This window comes from Triturus cristatus, chromosome 4_2 (genome assembly GCF_964204655.1).
Source record: "Triturus cristatus chromosome 4_2, aTriCri1.1, whole genome shotgun sequence".
Lineage (NCBI taxonomy): Eukaryota > Metazoa > Chordata > Amphibia > Caudata > Salamandridae > Triturus > Triturus cristatus.
This window is the reverse complement of record NC_140586.1, coordinates 494,536,539-494,553,208: the sequence shown is the minus strand read 5'-3', so window position 1 is coordinate 494,553,208 and position 16,670 is coordinate 494,536,539.

Below are 16,670 nucleotides of genomic sequence, written 5' to 3'. Positions count from 1 at the left end.
GCGTAGAGAGGCAAGTCAAATTCAAATTCCAACAATACACTTATTAAAATCAAGTAAAGAAAACAAAGCGACATAATATCTATAGCATGTGCTCTCGCGCTACATCTGGCATTTTTTGTCTGAGGTCGCCTGGAAGCTCAGAAATAGAAGTAGAAGAGATAAATAAGAAAAAGCGGGGGTTATGTGAGAGATAGAGGAAGGGAGAGAGTATGAATAATTTGAAAAGTGTGACAGAAGTAAATATAATACATAAAAGTGGGATAGAAGAGGTTGAAAGAGGGGCAGGTGTGAATGAACTGCGTTAGGGAGTTGAAGGTCAGAGAAAGGGTAAAAAAAACAATAAAGGTGAAAGGAGAAAACGTGAAGAGAGTGAGAAGAGAAATAAATGTAATCCAAAGAGGTGTACATGAGGAAATGGGAGGGACGAGGATGATAAAGAGGGAATAGGAAGGATAGGAGAGAATGGAAAGAGGTAGAAACTGGAAAAAATTAGCACAGGACAGTGAAAGGTATAGCTTACAGAAAAAGAGGGACTATAGAGGCAGAAGGAGCAATGGTGGGGTAGACCGAAAGAGCAGCATAGAGGCTTTTTGTTGCCATTTTTCCTTAAAGTGCCATAGTGGGCACCTACTGCTCTTTCCATTTCCTTTCACACCATGACCAGAGACGTTCTCTATATTGGACAGTAAGGAGCTAGCCTGTGACAAATGTGCATGTGTATGGCAGCAGCAATCAGATCTAAAAGAAGTGACAGTAACAAGCTAGCAGGATATGACACTATGAGTTACAGCAGTGACAACTGTAGGGCTATCAGAATACTGATGTTGAATATCACCTACGTGAGAAGTGTGTCAGAACTTGCATATTCACTCACTCTTCCATGTATACATCCATGTATACATTCTTCCGAATGAGTTAAGCACCTGCTTTAAAGATCTATCTGTAACCTACTTGTCACTCATGACTCAGTTGTTCATGTTCTGCTAACAATGAAAGCATGTACTAGACATAGGGTATGTGCAAACAATTTCCCAGGGGCCACAAGGTTTGGTCTATGATGTAACAGAGGGCAGCATTGATGCCAGCAGGGTGGCTGTCCGGGGAGTGGGGGATGGGAGTGAACCAAACATCTAGTGGATGAATTGCACAATGTGAAACCAAACAACCTCGGATTAATTTCAGCATCCCCACTTTACCAAATGGTGTGATCCTTGGCAATTGTTTTTTTCACTTTTCCTCCTTTTACTTCACTATCACATATAAGAGCTGGAAATACATGACTTCAGGACGTGTGTTGCAAACCTTCTCCTGTGTTTGATTTTAATAAACTATAATGTTGTTTATATAGAAGAGGAACCCAGGCCACCCAAAGCGGACACATAACAACTGACTAGCCTCTTAGTTCACTATTGGCATTGTTGTATGTGTGGGGGGAATAAATGCTTCTAAATTCATATTTGAAAACTATCACTTTAAAAAAAGACGTTTTAATGCACTAATATAATCTTATGTACTAAGTGAAATGGTTCTACATGTTAATCAAATACACATTGTTTGATTTTTTAACAGACCTTATAATATTTTTACACTTTTTGCTCAAGATGTTTTTGAAAATGAAGGTGTTTCTAAAGTTAAGTGGTGCAGGACTCCCTAGTTTCCTATCTTTAACTTCAATTAACCTTTAAATGTAGGCTTGCCTATTTATTCAACATCTGTTTAATGTTAGTGCTGAATCAAGTGAACAGCAGCCCAGTGCTGCTCTTGACCAGGAGGCCCCGTGTAAAGGTCAGGAGGGCATCATGCCACCCCCAGGCAGTACTTTGAGTATCAGTGACCTAACCTGCTGAGTATGTTCTGCAGGGAAAGGAAGATTGAAAGTGCTGCTTTCTGCAAGAGAGGGAAAGCAGGCAGCTTTACTATTACCGTTCTGTATCTGTTTTGCAAGGGAGCACATCTTGCACTGTTTCTACCTAATTAGTACATGTCCCTTGATGTGGACAGTTGGAAAGTTTCCTTTATGCTGCTCTACCTGTAATTATCCAATGATGGACCAAACTTTATACTGTATCTCCCCTAGATGCGCCCGTTCTATCAAGAAGGATTGTTTCTACTGCTCCATGGAAAAACAAAGCATAAGTTGAAGGCACTTGTATAGCATTCCCTATATATCAGTGAATGTTTCACAATACTTGACGTGATATACTAATACCAAATCAGGAGTGCTGCCGGTGTTCTCTTACATGGCTTCTGAAGCATGGAACAACCTGCCACTCCCCATTAGACCCTCCTCCTCTCTTCTTGAATTCCCCGAGAGGATGAAGACCTGGCTTTTCATTTTTACCAACCTACCATAAGCAGTGCTAGACTCACACACATGCACAGCACCAGGATACCCTTGTGGGTGAAAGTACATTGTACAAATAGACATAAGATAGCAGAACATAACTGATATCTTTTCCTATTTTTACCCCATTCAAGTGAATCTAACCTGAACAATTTACCCTTCTGGAGTTTGGTGGCACAAAGGAGAGCAAGAGTAAGTGGAAACAGAACATATGTGCGGGATCTTAAGCTTAAGGATCAGTCTTGACCACACCCACAGTATTCCACTTGCACTTTTTTTTCAGTTTTATATAGCGTGAACTCAATTTGAAGGTATTGAGCACCAGTTACATTACAAAAGCATGCATTCATTTTTTTTTTAGGCACGCTGAGATTAAGAGATCTGCCCAGAATCACGGGATTTTGAGCCGATGCAGAGACTCAAACCTGGTTCTCCGGTTTCAAAGTTAGCAGGTCTTACCGGTACACCACATCCTCTTACACAAGATACATGCCAGACATATTTTAGAGACTGGCCATTTCTTTGCTATCCTGATCCCGAGTTACAGATTAGTACCATCCATCTATGAGGTACAAGCTATGCTAAATTGCCAAAGTGTTGGAAGATGTAGCAAACTCAACCATAAACACTGTAAATGTAATCTCTGACAAATTAGTTGCCCCATGATGCATAAGTCTGCAAAATAAAATGGCTTGAATTTGTACCCTTTGGAAAAGGTGTACAGAATGTTGTCTTTTATCCTGAACCTCTCCATAGGCATGCATGATCAAATTGATCATATACATGAATGTGTTAAGGAATTGAATACAATAGATGATCGATTTGCACTCAATGGTATTTGGTTATGGTTAAAAAGCAGTTTTTGAGGTGGGGGAATAAAGATCTTAGAAATCTTCTTTGCACTCACACTAATCTACATCTTGTCTGAGTCTATATTGCCCTAGTGGCCAACTTAGCCTGGAGCAAGGGTGTCTCTTCATCTTACCCTCTGAGACCGTTCCATGGTAAAAATTATTATCAAAGCATGCAGTGTGCTTATGAATCTTTAAAATATTATGAACCTGATATGGGTCAGTAAGCAGGATTTAATGACTACCAATAACAGCTGCCTACAACTAAACACCAACAAAATGGAAGTACTCATCATGGGCCCATACCCAGATGCCTGGAATGACACCTGGTGGCCCCCCGCCCTCAGAATCCCACCCACCCCCACGGACCACGCACGCAACCTGGGAATCATCCTGGACTCAGAGCTCAAAATGGACCGCCAGATCAACTCTGTCTCGTCCTCTTGCTTCCATACCCTCCGCCTCCTACGTAAGACCTTCAAATGGATCCCCCTCGAACATAGAAAGACCGTCGTTCATGCCCTGTTCACCAGCAGGCTCGACTACGGCAACGCACTCTATGCCGGAATAAACAAAAACCTCACCCGCAAGGTACAGAACATCCAATATGCCGTGGCAAGACTAGTCCTCAACCTGCCAAGACACTGCCACATCTCCCACAACCTGCGCACACTCCACTGGCTCCCCATCGAAGCTAGAGTCACCTTCAAGATGCTAACCCACGCTCACAAGGCCCTCCACGACACCGGATCAGCATACCTGAATAGCCGACTCAAATTCCATGCATCCCAAAGGACCCTACGATCAACCCAGCTCTTCTACGCCGTGGTCCCCCGCACCAGAAAGACCAGATCGGGAGGCCGCTCCTTCTCCTTCCGTGGGGCCAGAGCCTGGAACGACCTTCCGCTCCACCTCAGACAGACAACATAACTCCCCATCTTCGCAAGAAACCTCAAAACCTGGCTCTTTGACAGACCCCCTCCTTGATGGACTGGAACCTGCGAACCCCCACCCACACACCCAAGTGCCTTGAGACCCTAACGGGTAAGTAGTCGCGCTTAACAAACACATGATTTGATTTGATTTGATATGTCATCTGAATTGTACAAACAAAAAAATGCAGGAGTGTGTTTGTGAAATAAATATTTTCATTATGGAACGTAACTTGGTGAAGCCCTGTTTTCCTACTCATGCTAACTAATGCCTAAAAAAGGTTTCTGGCAACCGTTGATGAGTCACTCAGGTGGGTCACTCAGACCTGTTAACCTGAATCCTTCGGAAGGGAAGGTGTTGTGCATACTCCACACTGAAGGAATTGTGGGAACTGCAGGAAGAGTGGAGTGTGGTAAGCACAAACACTCTCTCTCTCAGAAACTAATTCACCCTGTTCACACCCAAAGTTCCTTACTCAAATCTGTACACTTATGACAACTTATTCACACAAGTAGGCATCATGATGTCTCTCACAACTCAATACATTGTATATTTATTCAAAGTCTACCATTTACTCACTGTGGCACAATACTTTCCTTAACTTAGCTCACATAGGAAAGTCAGCAGCACACAAACAGGTGTCATCTTTTGGACAGCAAATCACCCTAGCCCTGTGTGTCAACAGCATCTATCAAGGTACTATTAACAATGCAATCTCTTTTCTACTCTAATTCAAATAATACATACTATTTATTTTCATCTGCTGCAATATTGTATTTCCAGTAGTGCAAATCAGAACACATGACACACATTATCCTCACACATGATGTTGAGTAGGTTGGTCCTTAAAAAATTCAAGGACTACTCAATTTTATTCTAAAAGCAGACACACATCCAGTGTCTCATCCATTGAAGTGGAAATAGAGTCACGCAAAATCCTGCTAATTGACCTGTGTCTGCTGACCATATTGGTTGTGTTGTCACACTCAACTGTGGCACAACATACCTCTGCTAACAACAGATTATCTGTTGCTAGGACACTGTTGACTCCTAATGCCCAGAGTTTGTCAGTCTGTAGAAAACATTCTGTCATTGACAGTATGTAGCCTATCCTGCACTGTGTATCTAGGTAATATATCCAACTCTATAAAGAGGGTTGCACGAGTTACAGAGAATCAGTTAGCTAAGGTTTCTTTGACTCACAACTGCATGTCCCCTATGAGTAATTTATATAAGTTTTATTAGCTAACTGACACCATGGATTGAGATCGGATGGGTGCAGCTACGTGGCAGGATGATCAGCTTGGCCAGATTATTGGCCTCTGAAGTCTAAGTATAATCTCATAATTACCCAAGAAAAATATCTAGAGGGCCCAAAATGATCTCTTGGAGAGTCTTCACCGTATCTAAACATTACATTCTGAGGTTGTACAGGACATTTTAGGACAACAACAAAGAACGTACACCAAGAAAAAGTAATGTACTAATGTGAGTATCAGGTCTTATGCCCCCATATTTCCTAACCACTTATGGATTGTTGTCTGGCAAATGACTCTAAGCAGCTGTCAGCTCATCATTAATTTACCATCAATATAGAAGCTAACTTAGTTTCAGTGAATCTCAAGGGGTGTGAAAAGAAATGTAATATGTTTTACGTTATTAATAACTAAAATAATGAATAACAATAATGATTGAAATGATCTCTCTCTCATATAATTATTCATAATTCAATTTATTTTACCAAGCCGTACATATTTCAAATGTATTTGAACATATTTGCTGCTTATTTTGTCTACACACACACACACAGTACACATGTCATGGTATTACAAAATGAGAATCAATGAAAGCTCAGTATGTACAACAACATCAGTTGTGATTTCTCAAATGTACATTTTAATATTTAATATTTTAATATAGAAGTGTTAGAAGTGTTAGATATTCAAAAGCCCAGCAAGGGGGAAGGGCATATCAACAATGTGTAAATACAAATCATGCACACAACATTTTGAAGTACAGTCTGAAATTTGAAAAGTTGTATGATGCATAACGGCAAAGAAAATAAGACTTTTGCAATGCACATTATAAAATGGAACCACCTATTGTGAAGATATAAAGTCACTGATTCATTTCCGAACCAACTGGTCCTTCAGCCACAGATTGTGCTGTCCTCATGTTTTACACAGACATTATGCTTATGCATAAACTACACCACATTTCCACAGATATGCTACAGCTGTCAACATTATGTCCAAGGTCTAGACTTTTACACATACATACACAACATGTAAACTCATTTACATTGCCATCATTCCATGACTGAAAGGAAGTGTAACACTATTTGTTTGATAACCATTCCACCAATGGTTAGGGAACCTGCAATGAAGATCTCTCTGTAGCCAGTGTCTGTGCAAAGACTCCATCCAACGTTTCCACTCATGACTTCCTATTGCCCCAACAGATGGCAAGATGACACAACCTAAGAGGGATTAAGTAGAAATATAAAAATGGATTGTAACTTACTGTTGGACCTGAAACACACAATAGGTGATGGGAGGAATGCTTGCAATAAGATTAACCACTGACAATAGCTCAGGGTAGCACTCCAACCCCTTTTGCTTACCATGACACCTCAGTTTGGAGCCACCCATATGCAAACCAGTCTTGACCCTGCTCCTCATGGGAACAGTCCAGCCTGAACTGCCAAGTCAGGTCCTCCCTGAACAGGAACACAAGCAACCCACGACTGGTTTCACCCTAGTGCAAGCCGCCCCATCACCCTTTGTGTTTTTCATGTACCACCCTAAGTGTACTCCTACTGCCTCAGATCACAAGTCTTGCACTCCAGTTGAAGATCAAGATGTTTTGGGGCTCTAAGTGACTGTGAACAGATTAATTGTGTTGCCAGACACGAATCTTCATATACGATGAGCTGCTCTGCTCGACTGCCAATACAAAGCTCCAATAATGACTGTATCTTTGCACTAAACCGCAACCGTCTGTGATGCCCGACAACAATCTCCTTATGCTAACCTGCAATCCAACCCTCCACTGTAGCTCCACAAGTGGACTTGGACTTAGAGTATGTAAAATGTTCAGCGGGATGAACCTGGTCCCCGTATCCAACCTGTGCTCCATCACGATAATCCAGGACTTGTGATTTTTTTACCCGATTCAGCGTGACCAGATACCAACAACTGATGCATTGTGCTTTCTGACACTATTTTCACTAGAAACTCATACCTCAGTTCTACAGATTGGATTTTGGTGATCCTGGTGTTGCGGAAATGTCCCTGTTAAAGAGCACACCGGTGCAGGGGTCACCCTTCTTTGTCCACGGGTCCGTAGACCAACAAAATAGAGATTGGCACTGAAGCTGGAATTCAAATAACAAGTTTATTAATCACTCATGAGTGGGACTACGTCCAGACAGCACTCTCGAGTGTTGCCTGAGGTAGTACATAGAATACACAGACCATGGTGCTTATATACAGAGTTTGTTGCAGAGTAAGCACGTAGTTACAAATAGAAGGTTCAAGCATACACAGGAATAACTACCGACAAACATGGGCAGATGGGTGATCACTTAGTCAGCAAAGTGGGAGGGGGAATAGAACTGTTTACAACAGCAGAAAATAGTTGACAGTTACATATTTAGCCAGGTGCATTTTAGCAGCTACAGGCCTTTTCTCAGCACGTACATTGCTTTGGCTCAGTTCAGAAAGAGTTAACTAAAGCTGATGACACAGGCAGAATAGATGAGCAAGCAACAGTGAAGACGGAAGAATGACATAGCTAACAAACAAGATGGCTTCAGCTTATGCTAACGGAAATAATTTCAGATTTCCACTAACGACCCTTTTAGCATATGCTGAAGACATCTTCCTATGCTTTTGAAGGAGTACAAAAAATATCATGGGCATCAATCTTCATCATTTCACAAATTTCTTGATCTATTGCTCAGCGGGCATTTACATTTTTGACATTTTGTTTAGTCGGTATACAAGAGGTACAAGTGGAAATACAAAGGGAACAGAGCATCGGGCCACATTGGATACATAGGCAACAAGTAAAGAGAATCGCAAAAAATAGACATAGGGCTGATAATAGTTTCCATCCCCATACAGTAAATATGTTCGATAGCCATCCAGTCCAAGTCCACGTTCCTGAATCCTGATGGATTTCAGTGGCTATTTTATACATCTTAGATCTTGCATCAAAAACAGAAGGGTTGTGGCCAGGGATAGAAACGTAGCAGCTACTCCCGGTGATGCAACATTTGGATGAAAGTGTTATTCTGGTAGAACATTCTGTGTTTCTGCTCATAATAGGGAAGAGTAAAATAATAATGTTCAATGGGAACAGGAGTAGTAGCAATCAAAAGATTTCGAGCAGGAGCTCCTTCCTCTACAACCCATGTTATTATAGCAACAACAACAACAGTCAAGGTGAGTCCAGTAACAATCATTGTTATATTGCTTTAAACTCTTGCAGCACTCGGTTTGTTTTCCTTAGGCATATTCATTTCGTCGACAAGCAACAAAACAGATGGTACCCTAAGGTCCTGGGCAGACGTGGATTTCTTCCCTAACATTGAGACAAATAGTTACTAAAAGGCTACCCCCCTTTGAAGTTAGTCTTTAACCACCCAGGACAGTGGCTCAAACAGTCTTTTTCAGCAATGAAGTGTCTTTCTTCCTGGGTCGCAGCTGATATCGAGATGTACCAGGAATCGTGTGGTTCGGGAAGACTTCCTCAGATCCTTCAGGTGACACAGCTTATCCTTTCTCTGTGACTAGGATATCGCGGGGATCTGCCAATACAGCTGGGCTCACTAGATCTTGCAACACTTTCCTGCAGAATGTCACATGGACCCAGTTTTTCTGGTTCGTCACTCGAACTGCAGTTCTAGTAGCCAGCAGCACCTGCTCAGGGCCTGGCCATCTCGGTGCTAGGGAGCTGGTGCTCTGGAATGACTTTACGACCAAAAAGTCACCAGGCCGTAAACAATGGCCCTCACCTTGCAACCTGTCTGGAAGAGTCTCCCGAACCTGTTGATAAATAGAAGTCAAACTGTCAGTCAACTGAGACAAATAGCCATTCATCAATACATAGGGTACATCATGTATAGAGCGTGGCTTAGGAATCCCCTAAATATTCATTGGCGTTCCAAAAACCACCTCATATGGTGTGAGGCCAGATCGTGTATGTGGTATCGATCTAATGGATAGCAATGCTAGAGGCAGTGCATCAGGCCATTTCAAAGATGTGGAAGCCTGTATTTGAGCCAATTTCAATTTCAGGGTAGAGTTGTAACGTTCCACTAGTCCTGCTGATTGTGGGTGAAAAGCAGCATGAAACTTCTGCTTGATTCCCAACCCTTTCATGAGATACTCAACAACTTGCCCAATAAAATGGGGTCCGTTGTCACTCCACAAAACTCGACAAATGCCGAATCGGGGAAAAACCTTCTTGAGGAGCATTTTTGCCATAGTAAGAGCTGTATTATCTTTCGTAGGGTATGTCCCCACCCATTTAGTAAAGGCACAAACCACTACCAAGACATACTTCAGGTTGTTACAGCGCTCAAGCTGGATGTAATCCATTTGCAGGACATCAAAAGGTGCAGTATGTATTGCAAACCCTCTTGTTGGAGTTTTTGTTCCCTTTCCAGGATTATACTGGAGACAGATCAGACAAGACTGGACTATTTTCTTAGCCGCACTGACAATATCTGGATGATCCCAAACTTGCATAAGTTGCTTTGCTATTGAGGATGCTCCAACATGTGCAGGCCCATGTGCCATATGAATCATAGGATGTAAATAGGCTGTGGGTAACTTCCATTCTATAATTTCTTTATTCTTCCAACAGCCCTCATCATCCAATGCTCCCTCCTTAGACCATTGGTCTAATTCCTCAATAGAGGCAGATTGTTGCATGTCCAGCACCTCTTGCCTGGCATCATGCCAACGTTCAGCCTGTGATTTAACTACATACATAGATGTGGTACTTCGCTGCTTTGAATTCTCCCGAGCTGTGTAATCTGCAAAGGCATTGCCTGCTTCTATTTTATCGGTCACTTTCTTGTGTGCGCTACATTTAACAATTGCCACTTTCTTAGGATAGGTCAAGGCAGTAAGGAGATCATGTACTAATTCCCCATGCACTATTTGCATCCCATGTGAAGTGAGAAAGCCTCTTTTTTTTCCAAAGCTTCCCGAAGTTATGAGCCACGCCGAAGGCGTATTGGCTATCAGTGTAAATGTTAACAAGCAAATCAGTACTAAGCTCACATGCTCTTGTCAGTACTATCAACTCGGCTGCTCGAGCTGACTTCTGTGGGATGCGAGCTGTCTCAACTACTGTCTGAAGTGTTGTAATTGCATAAGCAGCAGACGTCGTGCCATCAGGCAACTTCAAGCAGGACCCATTGACCCACAATTCTCCATCAACACTAGAAAGAGGTGTATCTTGTAGGTCAACACGACCCTTTGTGTGTTCTTCAGTAAGAGATATACAGTCATGTAACTCTTGTGACTGAGACTGAGCAGCAGGAAGTGGCAATAATGTAGCAGGATTCAAAGTCAAACATCTTTTCAACGTGATATGAGGGGCCAAAAGTGTCAATTCATATACTGTCAAGCGAGCACGAGTCAGATGCTGTGTCTTTGTTTGATTTAGCAAGGCATTGACTGAATGAGGTACTAACACAAACAATCTATGTGACAAAACTATTCCCTCACTCTGATGTATGGACACAGCCGCTGCCGCCACCGCTGGGAAACAACCAGGCAGTGCGCGGGCAACTGGATCAAGGACAGCCAAAAAATATGAACAAGGACTTTGTTTATCACCGTGTGTCTGTGTTAAAACCGAGAGGGCACAACCTTCCCTCTCGTGTACATAGAGTGTGAAAGACTTAGTGTAGTCTGGAGTTCCTAATACTGGTGCAGAACAAAGAGCTTGACGTAGCTGTTGGAAAGCATTCTGGCATTCAGTAGTCCATGGGGGAGGCATCGGAGTGTCTATAGTCAAAAGGGCCAACAAGGGTTTAATAATGTACGAAAAGCTAGGGATCCACTGCCTACAGAAGGAAGTAACACCAATCAATGCACGGACGTCCTTCTGAGTACGGGGCACCGCAGTATCTAAAATTATCTGAATGCGATCTGGTGTGAGTGCATGTCCCTCCTTAGACAGGAGGTGACATAAATAGGTAACCTGCTGTGTACAAAATTGCAATTTCTTCCGAGAGACTTTGTGATGATGAGAGGCAAGAAATGATAATAATGACAGTGTTGATTCTTTACACTGTTCAGGGGTTTCGGCAGCCAACAAGATGTCATCGACATATTGAATAAGAGACAACCTTTACGGTACAGGAAAAGTATCAAGCTGGCTTTTCAATGGTTGACTATAAATGCTAGGGCTCTCTGTATACTCTTGTGGAGCGCTACAGAATCTGAATGATCTATTACTCAAAGTGAAGCCGAACAAATAATGGCTGTCAGGGTGAATAGGTATCGAAAAGAATGCATTCTTCAAATCTATTACACTAAATGTAGTGGCAGTAGGAGGATCCATTGTAAGAAGTGTTGTAATGTCAGAGACTATCGGGTATTGGGACACTACAATTTTGTTAACCTCTCGTAAATCAATAATGAATCTGTAAATCTTAGTATCAGTGTCTCTTTTCAAAATAGGAAGGATAGGGCTATTACAAATGTTATAAGGAACTTCTTCTACAACCCCCACCTTGATCAAATCCTGAACAATGTGTGTAAATGCATCTTCGCCTTCCCGAGATATTTTATATTGGGGCAGTCGAGGCAATGAAGCACCTTCCTTTACTTGAATATGCACTGGTGGAATAACCATTTGTCCCACATCAGTATCTGATGTAGCCCATAAAGTACTAGGTAACGATGCCAGAGCAATATCTTCTTTAATGAGACAAGACCTGTCAACCATTGTATAGTTATAATTTAAAATAACACGCACACCTTCTGGGGAACAACGTATGGAAGCACGAAAATTTTTAAGCATATCGATACTCACAATATTATCCGGTGTAGTAGGGGAGAGCAAAAATGGACATGCTGCAGTGAATTTATCAAGATTAAATGCAAATGGCTGTGACATGGGGCTAGATGTAGGTGCCCCATCTAATCCTTTTTTTTTTTTTTTCCCCTTTCGGGCATAAAGGGCCTTCTCCAGGTTGAATATATGGAGCATACACATTTTCCATTGTCCACATGTGGGTGGTAGCGGATCTAGCCACGAGTAGGCAATACATAGTCTAAGTATTGACATAGCAATAAATAAAAACTCCTTGCAATTATCTAAAGGTGTAGATACTCCAAGTAACATAAGTTGGGGGGTTAACACCAGATTTCTATTCAAAACATATTGCAGAAACAAAGTAACCTCCTGCCTTAATTTATCCAAAACCGGACATGTAGAGAAGATATGCACCAGATCTGCCCCCAAAATATTACATCTAAAACAGTAGATACCCTCCGCGCACCCCCATTTAGCGATTTTCGAAGGGGTAATATAAAGATCAAAAAATATCTTGTAGCATTGAGCCCTAAGGTTTGCTGTGAATAATACAGTGTTGGCCAATACAACAGCTCTTTCCAAACCTGGGTCTGTAACCTCAAGCCTTTCCTGCCATTTTACAGAATGTTTCTCAATGTCATCTGGAACCCCTTCAAGAAATATCTTATAAAGTTTGGAAATTGACGGAGGATCATTACTAGCAATGGCCTCCAGCAGAGGTATCATAGAGTAGCCGTTTATTCCACCCCTTTTTTTAGTAATAAAGTCCCTTAATTGTAAAAATTTGAAAAAATCTCTATTACTGAGATTACATTTATTTTTGATTATTTCAAATGTAGCTGGTTGATCCCCATCCAATAGGTACGCAATCCTGCGGACCCCCGCCTTTATCCACCTCCCAAAGTATCCATCCAGCAGTATTTCGGAGATCTGGCTGTTATCCGAAAATGGAGTATATCTACTGAACCTGCACATGTCGAGTTTTTTTCTAACATGGGTCCAGTATTTATACGCTGTTATCAAAATCTTAAATCGTGTTTTTTTAAAATAACTAGGCTCGTATATTTTTAGTAAACATCCCCTGGCACCCGACCCCATTAAGATCTCAAATATAGAGGGTACATCATTTGGGAACACAGAAACCTTATTATCTGCTCGAAACATAGGCCAATAGTATTTAAATGACGCCGCTAGGTAGTACAATCTAATATTGGGTAATCCTAATCCTCCTCTTTCAGATGGGAGTGTTAGAATGCAATTTTCTCGACGCGTTTTTTTAAAAGACCAAATAAATCTCGCTATCTCACGGTCAATCTGTCGGAACCATATATTATGTATTTCTAAGGGTATTGTGCGAAAAATTTATAATAATTTCGGCAGGACAATCATTTTAATCAGATTACATCTCCCTATATTAGCTAATTTCAAATTGTCCCATCGACCCATATCCTTCTTAATTTTAGAAATAATAGGGATGAGATTAATATCAACTATTTCCTTAGTTTGGGCCTTGACTCTGATCCCAAGGTATACCGCCTCCTCGACTATTCTTTCATCCGTAGAGGCCATATATTTATTTACTAAAATCTGAGTTTTTTCCCTATTAAGCTTATACCCCGAGATTCTACCAAATTTCTCTGCCAACGTTTCAACTTCGACCAGTGTGTTAGATAATTCCGAGGTAACAATAGCGACATCATCTGCATATGCCAAAATTTTCGTAGCCGTATCGTTCAAGATGAAGGTAGATATATTCTCAGAAGCCTCCAAAAGTCTAAGAAAAGGATCCATATATAATACATATAACAAAGGCGAAGATGGGCAGCCTTGTTTGTCCCTCTTTCTATAGAAAAGGGTTCAGAAAGGCCTCCCATAATCTGGACCTGAGCTAGAGGTTTATGGTAAAGAGCCTGGATTGCCCTGATAAAGCCTCCTCCTAAATTATTCGCTTTCAGGCATTTCCACAAATAATTCCAGGAGACACGGTCGAACGCCTTTTCTGCATCTAAAAAGGCAGCCGCTAAAGGAAGTTTTAAGACATCAGAAGCATCCAGTAATGTGATAAGCCTTCTTATATGATCCTCCATTCCCCTTCCCTGAATAAATCCATGCTGCCATCGGGAGACCAATTGCTGCATAACTCTATTAAGGCGTGAGGCAAAAATCTTAGAATATAATTTGGCATCGCTATTTAGGAGCGTGATTGGTCTATAGGAACCCATATTTAGCGGGTCCTTCTCCTTCTTTAAGAATATTACAATATTTGCCAACCCCCAAGACAGCGGTGGAACATCTCCGCCCTTAACAGTATTAAAGAGAGCTAAAAGCTCCCTTCCTATCTCCTTAAAAAAAGTTTTATAGAATTCTAATGGTATGGCATCCATACCAGTAGCTTTAGCCGACGGTAGGTCAAATAACGCCTTCTGGAGTTCCTCATACAAAATTTCGAAATCGAGGTGAGATGCCTCCTCATCGGTCAGTTTTACTTTGGGTAAAAAAAAGAGTCAAAGCCTTCATCCAATAATGTACCTGCTGTATACAAGGCCCTATAATAATCTTTAAAAGAGTCTCTGATTTCTCTCTCATCAGAAATTATATCGCCATTCATATTTTTAGTTTTGGCCTATGTGCCGAGCAGATATCTGTTGCCTAATCTTGACTGCTAGTAGTCGCCCGACCGTTTTGCTGTATTCATAGCATTCTTGCTTTCTAGCTAAGTAAGTGCTTGCTAACTTGTTTAAATACAGATCACTTAGGGCTAATTTAGTCACTGAGATTGAGTCCAAGATTACCGTTAGTTCAGTTTTATCTCTCACTTTTGCCATTAATTCTGTTTCCAACTGAGAGAGCTTCTGATAGTGACTCTTAACTTGCAAGGTATGCGTCTTCCTTTTAAGTGCTCCAAAGCTAAGAGTTTCACCTCGTGTCCAAGCCGTAAATGTATCCCAGACTACCCCTGGAGATGCAGTACCCTTATTAATGCTAAAGAATTCCCCTATCCTACTTCTCATATAATTTCTATAGTCTTTGTCTAGGAGGATAGCCCTTTCAAATGTCCATTTTTTATGTATATTTACCATGCCATCTACAGGAAATTGCAACACCAAAGGGTTATGATCTGATAAAACCCCAGGGTACAGTTCGATTTTAGCTTCATTTAATAATAATGGGGAGACTAAAAAATAATCTAGCCTGGCAAATTTTTGATGGGGTGCTGAATAATAAGTGAATCCTGGATCCAGGCCCCTTAATTTAGGCCAAACATCGATAAGTCCCAAATCAGATATCAAATCATTTAGTGCCTTGCGTGTTTGCGGTTTACGTTCTACAGTTACAGTACTGCCTAAATTTTTGGCTCCATTTGTATTTAGGTCCCCACATAGGACATAAGGCGCTGGCCAGGATGGAAGCTCCATTGATATATATCTCAGAACTGATGGATCGTCTAATACCAAAGAATATATTGAGCCTAGAGTAAACACTCCTGATCCACATTTGATAGTCATTAAGGTCCATCTTCCCAGTCTATCCGCGGTTTTTCTATCACATCTGATACCACTATTTCTACATAATACAGCAACGCCCTTTGTCCTGCAGTCCTGAGTGGAATGGACAAGTATTTTAAACCCCAAGGTATCTAATAAGCTACTGTCTTTACTAGCTATGTGTGTCTGTTGCAGACATACCAGGTCTATATCAAGGAATTTGAGGTCTTCTTGGAGCTTTCTTCTTTTATTTTTATCATTTAGGCCACATATATTAATAGAAGCTATACGAATATGAGATCTAGCCATTATTTACTAATATTATCTCCCTCAGTATTGTCTTGCCACTGAGATGATTTTTTAAATTGCTGACCTTCATCATTTAATGACTTATTGAGAACAGTAATCTTCTTGAAATTGAAATTCAGATAGCAGAAATAACACACAGAGAAGAAACACATATCCATCCCCAGCTGTGCAAAATTTACAATACTTGTATCAGCTGTGTCGAAAACGAGCATTTTTTCCACCACCCCACACGCAACCCCCCCCCCTCCCTCCCCTCCCCCCCATGATCCCTCCCTCTCCCTTTAAGTGAGGCAAAAGGACCATAGGTCCCTAGTGATGTGGAGCCGGGGAGCTCTCCTGCAAAAGCAGCGCCCCAAAAAGAAAGGTAAGATAGCAAAAACACACCAGCACATACATGATAAAGCTAGAAACTGGTTAACCTAAAGCAGCTAGGTAGCATCAGATCGTAGAGAGCCCCAAATAATTATAGAGCCTAGACCACAGAAACTCCTTTATTGTATTTAGAAACTCTTTGTCCTGTATTTCAGATGTAAAAAAAGATATTTGACCCTGATGCAAAACTTTTAGCTTTGCGGGATTAAGGAGGAAAATTTGTGCACCCTTCGCCTGAAACAGTGGCATCAACGAGCGAAGCTGCCACCTTCGCGCAACGGTAGCCTGACAAAAATCTGGCCTAACAAAAAA